We start from the raw sequence: 13,329 nt of genomic DNA on the forward strand, positions 1-13,329 counted from the left end.
CAACGTCACAGCAATAAAGTTTGTATAATGGGCTCTTAGATAGCACTTCTGTAGACTTAGATAGCATTTGATACAGACTTAAAGCATGTTGTGTAGACAGCACTATACTTGCATTGTATGTAGTCATAGCACTTCATAGTACATATAGTAGTATATATAGTTTATATGTATAGTTTCATTATATAGATATTACACTGTTACGTTCTTAGCTTACGCATGTTTCATGATAAATGCTTTTTATATGTGATGTATTCCCATGCTTTTTGTTCTTGCTTAATGTCAATCGCTCTGGATTAAGAGCGTCTGCTAAATGCCTAATTTGTAAATTGTAATTGTAAATTGATTGGTCACCCACAACTCTGGGGTGAGCGAAATGTAATTCAAACTGAGGAGGTCCAGACCAATCTCCACAGGGATTTGTTTTTTCCTGTGGCATTAGTCTGCTTTCCAGGCTAGTATAGGTAGGCCTATACTGTACTTAAGTGCAGTTTTGAGATATTTGTACTTGAGTATTTCCAATTTACAATACTTCTACTCACTACATATTGGGTCCAAACATACTTTTACTTTTTACTACACTACATTTATTTGAAAACTTTAGTTACTAGTTGTAGACATTATGTAGTATAAGCGACATTAATTACTTAGCATATACTGTATAGAGGCCAATGCAACACTTTTTTACAAAGCCTTCTAAATAAGTATAATTCTCAAACTTTTTCCTGCCAAGGAACCCCCCAAATGATCCTATAGGATTTTGTATAATGGAATTTCTACTAAAAACAAAATAAAGAATAAACTGTAATTCTCTAGGCTACTATCGACACTAATCCCTGTTTTTAACTGTAGAGCAGAGAATAACTGAGGGGCTGATAAAGCGACATGGAGGATTTCTCCTCGTGACATTAAAACCAGCACTAATGAATTGATCTCAGTGTTTCACGCTCCAGTAATTGCTGGGCACAGAATAGATGGAGAGACAGCGAGGCAGGCCTCTCCTATCAATGTCTACTGACTCATTAGCCACAGCTTCGATTTCTTCACAAAACCCCTTTGAAGTTGCACCGTTGCTAACCTTTCCTGCAGGTGGTATGTATGTGTCATATGGCAAAGAGTGGTGGAAGAAGTACTCAGACATTTTACTTAAATAAATGTATAGCAATATACCCCATCTCCAATATAAAAATACTTTGTTACAATTAAAGGCCTGTGTTCAAAATGTTAAGTATGTACTATTGAGTAAAAGTACAAATAACGCATTGGCATCAAAATATACTTAAAGTAGGCTACCAAAAGTAAAAGTACTAAAATGTTTGCAAATTGATGCAACGCGCTGTGAGCTTGTAGATAGGCAATTTCCATATATGTATAAAATAAGCCTAAAGTGGTTAATGTATGTCTTAGTATAAATATAATTATTTGCAAAGTAACAAAAATGTTCAAATAATAGGAGTAAAAGTATTGTGTTGCTTGTATGCGTATTGGGCTGCGTGCATGTGTGTGCGTGTGTTAGTCCTAAACGTGCATGTGAAGTCATTTCTCTTGACCCTCCTATAAGCAGAACATTGGGCAATCTTCTTTCTATTCAGTCGCCGAGCAAGGAGCTGCTGCAGGCAATGATTTATTGAACGTAATTGCCACTTCTATTTAAGCCAAATAAATGAATCTGTGGAAGTCAAATGCCAGGGTCATGCATTATACACTTGATAAAAGGAGGGAGTGGCTATTGCTTCTAGAATTCTGGTTCAGGTTTCTCTGGTTTTCAAGACTTTAGAGATTAGGGGGTCGATTTAGGACTTCTATGTTACTTACTTCTATATTACTAATCTAATTACAGTATTATGATCTGGGGGCGTGTAGTATGTCATATTGCAATTTTGGGCATGTTAAGAAGCGCTTTTGACACCCCGCGGAGTGCGCAAAACGGCCTTGAATTAGGTCGCATTCATACCAGAGAGCTTTGCTGCGATTAAAACGAATCCTGCTGCGGATTGTCAGAAAGTGCGCTTCGTTTGGCAGGTGTGAAGGCTCATTCGAATCCTAATGCGCCGCAAATAACCGCATTTTACTCCGCCCAAAAACGTGGGTTTCGCTTCGCTTCGAATCGCACTTGACTACGATTCGGTGCAGGTGTGAATGCAATCCGCAGTAAATAAAGGAAATGAAGCAAACATAATGTGGCGGGTAAGGAGCTGAACACAGTTGGAGACGGATAAGGCATATTTTACGCAGCGCAAAGATGTCCCGTTACTGTGGATAGACGTGAATGAGGAGACTGAAGCCCTGATCGAAATGAGGACGTGTACATTAATCAATTGCTTAAGAAAACACATAAAAACACTGCAGTGTATTATAGCCTACATAATATTCTGTCTGTCTGTCTGTCTGTCTGTCTGTCTGTCTGTCTGTGCGTGCCGTAAACATGGAGTGCTGTCACTGTGTGGGACTGGGGAGTTATATCAGTGCGCTCATGCAGCGCTGTGCCTCCATGCCCAAAAGAACAGTGTGTGGCGGCTGCGTGCGTAGAGAGAGAGAGAGAGAGGGGGGGGGGGTCCCAGACGGCACGACACATGCACGTTATGAGTGTAATTTTATCACCATAGATTTCACTGTGTAGGCTATAGTTTATGAATGGAACACATTGATAAAGGTCCCCCCTGCTGCGTTTCCAATTGCTGCGAATGACAGTGTGAAGGCAAACCGCAACCAATTAAATATCCAAGAACCCCAATGTCCCCGCCCATACGGATCCGAGTCTACCGAAGTATTAGGTGAGAATGCGACCTTAGTCATGGGTGTGTTTAAGGCGTGTTTGAGACGTACCCAATCAACATGTCCGTACTATTCTCTTTACCAGTCAGCTGATGTCACATACGGAATGCGCACTTTGGGGGTCGTGGTATGACATTTCTTCAGGCTGGCACCATAGAAGACATGACATGCCTTTGTCACATTTGGGTTAATTATTCCTATTGCACTGCATGCTGTCACCTTTATGCCTCAAAAGAACAGACCCACCTTTCAGATCGGAATGGAATTGCGAGTAGATAGCAGCATATTGGCAAATTGCCAATCCATGCGTAATTAATTAATTCGATAACGATAGAACCATGTACCATACAGCGAATGAAAGCAAGATTCCTAAGGAATATGGAGATTTTTACATTTAATAAAACGGTTGAGAAATGAGAGAACCATGAGTGTTTATAGGCTAATATCAACGTTTTTTTATGAAAGACCAAACGGGCTGTGAACTTGAAGAGCTCAATCACCATCCCGACACGGAAGAAATATAGCCTAGTGCATGCATGTATATGCACTGTTGCACTTGCACACAGTAGCCTACACACGCTCTTTATTTGTTTCTATTGAAAAACACCAGTAAAATAACGTTTATTATATTTTATTTCATTCAAGTCACGACGAAGGAATGAGTTGAATGCGTGCTGCGTAATGCTGTGGCCCCGATGGTATGGTCTTCGCTGAGTTCGCTCGTAGCATTTTATTGAAGAAGACTTGAATCGGGTGTGATACAGCATATGAAAGCACATTTCCCACGGATTATGGAGATGTTTTTATTTATTTTTAAGGTTGAGAAATGAAAGAATTATGGCCGTTTCTAATCTCAACATTTTTTTTAAAAAGACGCAAAACCGCCATGTCTCATAGAAACAAGTAAATAGGTCTATAAAAATAAGCGCATATAACAGGGGTCTGTAACCTATTTTAAATGAAGTGCCATGTTTTTATTTTCTAAATAGTGAGTCTGCCATATCCAGATTAATTTGAATGACACCACATTAAAATAAAAAAACATATTTTGATTGTCCACAAATATAAAGTTCTTCCTTCTTTTTAAATATGTTCTTGCACATTGTTATAATGATCATTATATATCCCCCTGCAGTCAGAGTTCATAGTTTTAATGAATGAATGTGATGCATTGTGAGCTGGTATAGATCTGCTATTTTCAAAAGTAATCTTTTTATTTAATTTTTGGATTAGCTGTCCTTAGTTGGGCAAATGCATTCATCTGGGGATCCTTGACATGGGAATGTGCTGTGTGACGATCACTGGTTTAAACAACATTAGGAGAAAAGCCCAAATAACCACTTTAGAAACAAGAAAAGCAACCACACAAAGCAACTTTACAGAAAAATAAGCCGCTTATAATAAACAGACATGGCAACACTCTACCAGCCTTCCAGAGCCGCTCAAGTGTCAAATCAAACAGTGCTTTTTGCGTTTATGAGGTGGTCAGACCCACGTCTAATCGTTATGCGCTGAGTGTCTTTAGGTCAAGGGGCTTAATAGCAAATTGCGCAAAGCGAGAATAATTAACATATGGACACTCCCACAATGCTAAAATATTCAGGGACGCGGTATGCCAAATGTGTGTGCGTTCAACACGGGCCGAGTGCGTTCAACACGGGCCGATATGCCTTTCATAATACGAATGTGCGCAGAGCGAGGCCAATTTATGTATCACGACCTGGTAAACTGCACCTTCAAAATCGACCTGTAGGGGCTGTATTTTGCGTGTCTTAAGTACCAGGTCTTATTACTTAACTTAAGACCTGGAGGCGGGATCAATGCCATTTGGCTATTCTGAGTGGCAAAAAGAGCATTGACCACTCCTCCAGGTCTTAAGTTAAGTAATAAGACCCGGTACTTAAGACACGCAAAATACAGCCCTAGATATGAATGTAGCTACTGCACTCGGTGCCCTGCTCTTCTCAAAGCAGCTCCAGTGAGTATAAGGAAACTCTATGTAAATAACAGGCACGTTACACACATAGACATCAAAGGAGGCTTGAGCCCCTGCCCTTTTACGGTAATAGGTAGGCCTACCGTTGCCCATAATCCATCTCGCTGACCACTCGGTGCGGCGTTCTTGTATTCTTTATTTTGTTTGTAGGCCTATATGAACATAGTGTGGCCGGGCCGTGGCCCGGAGTTTGAGTTAAAGTACTGAATTCAATAGACCGTTTAAATATTCACATCAACCCAACACTTTCGTATTTAGAACAGGTTCTAAATACGAATGCAACAGTAAAGATGCAACAGTAAAGAATGGGACAGCAACAAGGATTTCCCCCAAGATTACATATAGTTTATTAAGCAATCAATAATAAAAGCAACACTTGATCATACAGAATAATAATATCATAAAACAGAAGAAACACTACAATGTAATCAATTACTCCAACTACAGAGGACCTACAGTGAGCAAAAGGGAAGCATGCAAGGAGGATGGAGTGCACAATATCAAAGTGTAAGGGAGGAGGGAGTACCACTGTGAGCCTAACCACCCAGGTCACTGCACCTATCCTGCAGCAGAAGAGAGAAGAAGATGTGTTCATAGCACTTAAGATGAGTTTAAATATTAGATCCTTCTTGGGGGAAATAACTACAATGAAAATGTGGGAACTAGTACAATTAGGGCCACCAAATAATGAAGTTAAACAAAACAAACTTAAATCAATATAAAACAAAACGTAACAGCAGTGGCAGTCAGGTCTACAAAGGAAACAAATACACATTAATACACTGTACGAGTGTACGAACATATCCATTATATAAAACATAATATGACATTTACCTCTGTCTGCATGACTATATTGCACAGTTACACATAATAGGGAGGCTCCACACAAGAACCAGAAATAATAGTGGGAAAGCACCATTATAGTTTTTATGCAACACATTATCTGGAACAAAAACTCCAGGTCTGCTGCTTAAAACACAACTAAAGACCTTTCTGTTTGCCGCTGCCATTGAACTAATTGTGATTACTTTGCTTGATGTTCTGTGTAAAGCACATTGAATTGCCTTGTTGTTCAAATGTGCAATACAAATAAAACGCCTTGCCTTCCTTGCCATTGCCAAATTCACTAATGCTGAGGGGGTACGAGGGACCCTCGTACCCCCTCAGCATTAGTGAATGCTGAGGGGGGTACCCTCGTCGAGGGTGGGGTTATGACGGGTATCTTATTCTATTCCTTCTCCATCGTACTGTCCAGAAATGAATCCTACACCGGCAGAGTCATTTATATCCAGGTGCTGCCTCAGCAGCTGGAGGAGGTTGGGGGTTTGCGTATAGGAAAAGGATACGTTTCATAGATCTTGCAGGATTGCTGATGACTGAAGTTACTTAAAATAGATGGAGACACGTGTCAGGTTGGACAAAACACTTCCTTGTCATCGTGCCCGCTGATTTCTATCAGTGTCTTCCGACCGAGGCAGACAACTACAGTTTTGTTTTGAGTGACAATATAAACAAAAAAGCTCAGTCTACCAAAATGTGCAATGAATGATCCATTAAAGGGTGTGCAATCTCTCAAGGCAGATACAAATCACCCCCCCCCCACCCCCGCCTTTCTTTACCGAATAGGTTCCCAGGATGTGTAACACTGGCTTCTTTATAAATTTGGCCTTAACAAAACATTATCAGAGACCACAATTAAGGGGAGGTAAATGTACATTTCCCATCTCTTTTGTACACACCGCTAATGTGTTTTGTAATTGTTGATGACATGTATTATTGTGTTAATTTTGTATGCTATGTTGATGCTATGTTGATGAATTTAATACATAATACCTATAAACTTAATATGTAAATCATAACAAATATGCACTTGGTATACTTCTAGAATTTTGGCATGGTTTTAGATATGGGCATAAGGTTTTCAAAAACCATTGCAAACTCATTTGGCTTGCTCCCTATAGTGGTCGGTTTGCAATGAAACCAATATTAGATATGTCAGTAATATGGTTGAAACTAATTGATAGTAGAGATTTTTCTGATTGATTGATTCTGTTACTATTGGGTGTGCTAAATAAAATAACATACTAAAATGTTAGGAAAAAGGCATCGTTTTCAAATTGGCAGATGGCTGCCGGGAGCTTAAAATCATAGATATTAAAAAAATAGATGCCTCATTGGCCGCTGCAGTTCGTTGGAGCGATGTGTGTTGAAAGAGGGGCGGAAGAATTTACACTGGGAGAGGAAGTATGCCGGAAGTGTGGAAGGCACGTTACGTCACGCTGCCACTCAAGTGATTACTGGCCAATCACAGGGCATCTTTTCCGGGACTTACAGACCCGAACATGCGCTCTGTGACGCACGCTCATGCTTCGGCGGGGCTTCGCAAGGAATCTCGGGGAAGTTTTGCCCTCCCTTGAGCACATACGCTCCAGAGCCGGAAAGGGCATCTACGTTTATATGTCTATGCTTAAAATGCCTATGGTTTCATATCACAATATCAGCACCCTGAGTCCCTGACTCTGTTTGAGGACTTCATTAGTATGGTGGTGGTAACACCTGTGGAGGAAGTAAGGAAGAGGCCCAATGTCTTTACAAAATATGTTCACAGGGCCCATTAACATGGATTTTGGTGTGTGCCGCCCCTGGGTGTGTAATGTAATAGAAGAGCAGAATGGAGCTGCCTGTATACGTGGTTTCGAACTTGGAAAATTATCCATTGCTCATGCCAGTGTTACTGCCTGGGCCTGTGGCAAACAGATAGAGGGAATGAGGCTGAGGTAAAAAAAAAAAAAAGAAGATAAATTATGAGCCTGGCTCACTCTGAACAGTTGCAATATTTTATGATTAGGCTCTGACATTATGATGTAGTACATTTTATCCATTCTTAATTGCAATGCATCACTGATCAGTATCTTGGTATTTATAAATAAACACGAGGCGTGTTCAGCTCATCGCTTGTACTATTTATGTATTCTCTCATTGATCCCTTCCTTTGACCCCCCCCCCCCCCCCCCCCCACGCGCACACACACACACGCGCGCACACACAGCTTTTCCCCTTTCTCTATTTTTGTCTCTTGCCTCTCAATGGTGGGCTTCTCTTATTAATCAAGACAGTTGGCAGGTGAGCAGGAGGAATGAGCAGGGCTGCAGGAGGGAGGCGAGCATGTGAGCACGTGCATGGCTGCGTGTGTGCATGTATACAGAAGTGGTTGAGAGAGAGAGAGGGAGCCAGCTGTTACTCAGAACCGGTATAGCCCACGGCTGGGTGAGCAGGGATAATTGCCGGTGCGGAGCCAGCCGGTTTTCATCTCCTTAATGTGAACCTGTGGCATAATGGAAAGTGTTCGTTCACCACAGAACGACACAGAGGTATTCAACATTTTTCAAATGCCTTTAAAAAATTGCAAATGTACTGTACAAGCTCGCAGCGTGGCACGAAGTGATACATTGTGAGCTTGTAGAGCTGCTATTATTGAATATAGGCAACTATATGCAGTAAGATGCCCTGAGGGCGAGAAACGACCTAGGTCGCATGCACGCATCCGCCTGGGTGACGGCAGACTGCTGGGCGAGCGCTGGCGCTTTAGCATGGGGGTCGGATCAACATGATGAATGAATTCTGTACTGGCCATATATGGAGTGTCTATAGTGTACACTGTACAGGGTTTGATGAGGTCAGATCAACATATGGAATGTCAGAACAGGTCAGCTCCATATATGGAGATATAAGGTTTGAGGTGGCTGCGGGGGCAGTTTCTTGAGTTTACAGGGTTTGATGAGGGCCCACGTAGGGCCGGGCCCTAATTTCTGGGCCTGTTGAGGCTATATAAGCCAGGCGCGGCTGCACTAATAACTTTGGGGCGTGCCCGTCTAGAGTTTGAATGGACAGGTATCAGTCAAAAGGGAGACATCGAAGAGGAAGGATGGATGGGGAAGGATCAACATAATGAAAAGTCAGAACAGGTCAGGTCCATATATGGAGATCTAAGGTTTGAGGTCAGATGTAACCTTACTGGCCAATATTGATGTCACAAGGCATGACCATATATGGATGCGTGGTGTGACGGACAGACAGACAGACAGACAGACAGACGGACTGACTAATGGGAAATGCACGTTTTCATAGTAAATGCGAGCTGCGGTCGCAAAAATCAAATGACTGTGATGCTGTATATTAGTTACATGTGAGCTGTGTATAGGGCCTTAGACCTACTCCTCCTCCCAGCCAACACTCCCCACTGACAGGTAGTTACCCAAAACGGCATGTAAGCTCAAACCCACAGTTCAACATTTTGGTTGAATTTGGTTTTGGTTAGTTACCTCTGTGGAAGAACCAGACTCACCCTGGACTAGAAACGTAAAACAGAAATGTGTTTGTAAGGATCTTAATTATGACTGAGGATCTTATGACTTGATTTCAGTATAAGGGCTATATACTGTAGCTACTATCACTGATGTTGATATGGAACAGCATCTGACAACAGTCAATGCACAGATGTACCTTGTAACAACAATTGCTATTCGTGTCACACACCGTCATGGCTTACTCCATGCTTCTGTGCGTTATCCACCATTTATGTGTTTTTTGCAATATGAACATAAATAAACATATTGACATGTGTGTACGCAATATTCATTGTTTCCTGGGCAGTGTATAAGTGTATAATTGTCCAGTGGTAAAAGTGCACAGATAGTCTTTCATCCAGTGGGTTAAAAGGAGCACAGCAGGCCTGCAGGCTTCGATCACTGTTAATTAATTACACCAAGACATTGATTTTCAACTGAATCCCTATCCCCTAGGTGTGAGGAAGTGGAAGAATTGAAAGGAAAGTTTCAAGACTTCCATGTGAGTTGACTGCTGGAAGATGCTTTCACTGGGAAGGAAAGTTAAACATTAGTCCAAATAAGGAACTACACTTTATAGCAACTATAGCTTTAACTAATTATTAACTAATTATTGTTTTACAGTATTTATTATGTTCTTAAAAGACACATTGGAATAAGTGACATGACTTGTTAAATGGCCATTTCCGTAATGCATTAAAACCCGGGAAAGAATCTGTGCCAGGCCCATAGCCATTTAAAAAAAACCTCTCCTCTCCTCTGCAATGACGGAAAGATAATCCATTTCTCACTTGAAGTCTGAGAAGTCAATGACCCTAATATGGATCTGTGTGGTATGAGATATGAGTTCTGTCTCCCAGGACCATGTGCAGCCCCTCAGACGGACAGCTGACTGACAGAGGTTAACTGCCAAAGAGGACTGTGACGACCGGTTCCGAGGTGTAAGGCGGACGGACCCTCTCTCTCGGACCCCTCGTTCTGACATCTACAGGAGTGGTAGATTGAAATGGGTGCGTGATGCCCGCCCGGGGCAGCAGGGTCGGTAGACAGAGGCCACTTCTGGCTGAAAATTAAGTGTCATTCCTACAATCCTGCACTCCTGGAAGTGTGTGCATGGCTCCTTATTGTAGAAGGACATGACAGACATGACAGTGTCATACAGCAATCTATTTATGTGTGTGCACAATGAAAAGACAGCAGATATAAAGGCTATACGGTATGTATGAAGAAAACCACACTCGTGTGAAGTGAGGGGCGCTCTTATCATCATACAGTACAGCATCATACATCACATTCCGTGCTCAGCCAGTCAAATCCTCCAGACAAATTCATTCAAGTCATTCCGGCCAATCACTTTTGGCGTCTTCACTTTTCTGCCCTCACTTGTATCCTCAATATGTACTTTGCTCAGCCAATCAAATCATCGCTATGGGGTGATCAGCCAATCAAATCATCATGTTTGTGTTCACACAAACAGAAGCTTGGCTAGCGCCCCTCAAAAACCACACTCGTGTGAAGTGAGCGGTGTCTAGCTTACATCACAATGATAACATCTGATTATGTCAACAACATGACGTTGCACGGACATTCCGTGCTCAAACAGACATACAGACAGACAGACATACACGCAAAGCTGGGCATTGGAGTGTCTGCACCGCTAAAAATAAAATACAAAAAAAGATTACGGATTACGACGGTGTGTGTGTGTGTGTGTGTGTGTGTGTGTGTGTGTGTGTGTGTGTGTGTGTGTGTGTGTGTGTGTGTGTGTGTGTGTGTGTGTGTGTGCTTGTTGTTGTTCACAATATTTATCTGTGGATAGAACCGAGTCAAACTACATTTATACTGTTCTACTGTCATCTACTCCTACAATTTCAAGTGCTTGTCAGGGTGGGGCGAAAAAAGGGCTTCGTTACGCCCTCCATATTATTATGGTCAATGCCTGTGTGAAAAGTGGAGTGATTGGTGCAGGCGGTGAGGAGCTACGGCAGTGACAGTGACAGACAGACATTCAGACAGACAGACATTGACTGAATTATAGTATGATGATTATAGCACGTAAATCGTTTGCCAGCCATGTCTATGGACCTTGAAGATATTACAATGTTTGTTTAGAGCAGGGGTTTTCAACAGGTGGTCCGTGGACCACTGGTGGTCCGTGGAGGTATTGCATGTGGTCCCTGACCATGCATTTAGTAATGTAGCAAAGTGAAGATTTTGTATTTTCTTCCACGGAACAGTTCACTAAACGTCTGTGCACTGTTCTGTGGAAGTGTGTCAATGTTATCAGAATTACTGGGAAGTCTGAGGTTAAAAGATTCCACAGAAAAGGTGTACCAGCTTGCCTGATTGAGTCATCATTATTAGGAAATGTGCCCATGTATAATCATGTCATCATGTGCTATCTTGCACGTATTTGCCATTTTTACTATATAGTAATATAGGCTATAGTACTGTATATATAGTACAAGACATCAGTAGCCTCAGTACTGTATATCAGTTAAGTCCGTGGACCATCGTTTGAGAAACAGTATAAGACATGGGATGCATTCCATAACAAGTGTTACGAAAGCACTAATCTTAGCCCATATCCCATTACAACACAACAATGGTCCCCAGGTTGATCCTTAGTCAAGGTGGTGGTCCCTGGTTCACAATCAGTTGAAAACCCCTGGTTTAGAGCATTTTAATAGCACTTTAGAGCCAGCCAAGTCTATGGACTTTAATGTTTGTTTAAACTTAGAGCACTATGAACTGTAATGTCTGTTTAGGACACTACAGTTCAGTTCAGTGTGATTTTCTTGACTTAGAACCATTTTTAAAACTATGTTTTTATAGTTATGGTTACAGTTATAGTGCTCAGTGTGAATGGCCCTTAACTCTGATCATTCACTTTCATCTCATGGTTACAGTTATAGTGCTCAGTGTGAATGGCCCTTAACTCTGATCATTCACTTTCATCACATGGTTATCTGGCGGCTGGCCAGACTGATTTAATGCACTTATTTCATTCTGGAAACTGAACAGAAAACAAAACACTGCAATGAGAAAACAAACAAACAAAATAAGTTGTGGGATATTCAATACAATATCAATACAGACAGTGGTTGGAAAAGTGATCCTTAGATAGCATTTCTGTTGGATTATATAGCATTTGATACAGACTTATAGCATGTTATGTAGACAGCACTGTAATTGTATTGTATGTAGTCATAGCACGCCATAGTACACATGTATAGCATAGTAGTAAAGATGTATAGTTTATATGTATAAGTGTATGTATAGTTTCACTATATAGATATTCCACTGTTACTTTCTTAGTTTACGCATGTTTCATGATAAATACTTTTATGTGATGTATTCCCATGCTTTTGTTTTTGCTCAAATGTAAGTCGCTCTGGATTAAGAGCGTCTGCTAAATGCCTAAATTGTAAATTGTAAATTGTAAAGTACTCAAATGTTTTACTTAAGTAAAAGTATCAATTCTGCAATGTAGAAATACTCTGTTACAAGTAAAAGTCAGAAATCTTTACTTGATTAAAAGTACAAAAGTATTGATATTAAAATGTACTGCCAAAAGTAGAAAGTACTCATTATGCAGAATGTCCCATTTCACCCATTTTCAATAAAATGGGTGATAAAATGTTCGATCGTTCGATCGATCGTTCGATCAGCTATTTTAAAATGTCCAAAATCTATATAGCACATGTAATAATAATCTAAATCTACAAAGTAACTAGTATCTTAAGTTTTCAAGTAATTGTAGTGGAGTAAAAGTATAAGCAAGTATCCAGTAAAGTAAAACAAAAACAATTACAGTACCTGAGTAAATGTACTTACTACACCACTGAATAATGAAAATACAAGATTTGAGGTACAGGAAAAAGGATACAAACAAAGATTCTTATTATAGATCTGGTTTGTTATCTACATAGCCTACTGTATATCTAACCATTCCCCCAATCTTTTTTCACCCAACTCTTTTTGGATTCTTAAAGGCGTATAGTACAGACGGTAAAGGGGCAGCCCCCTCAATGTCTATGTGTGATACGTGCGTGCCCCCCTGCTGAAAAAAACAGCAGAAACCAGCTTGATGCTGGTGGTCTATGCTGTTTTTTTCAGCAGGGCCCACATTTATTTAGGGCAAGAGTTATAGAGGGCAAGATAAATATCTATCTGTAAGTGTGGCCTTTCATTACTAATTTTCAGTATAACTGC

Source organism: Protomyctophum parallelum (assembly GCF_964188405.1).
Source record: "Protomyctophum parallelum genome assembly, chromosome: 12".
Taxonomy (NCBI): domain Eukaryota; kingdom Metazoa; phylum Chordata; class Actinopteri; order Myctophiformes; family Myctophidae; genus Protomyctophum; species Protomyctophum parallelum.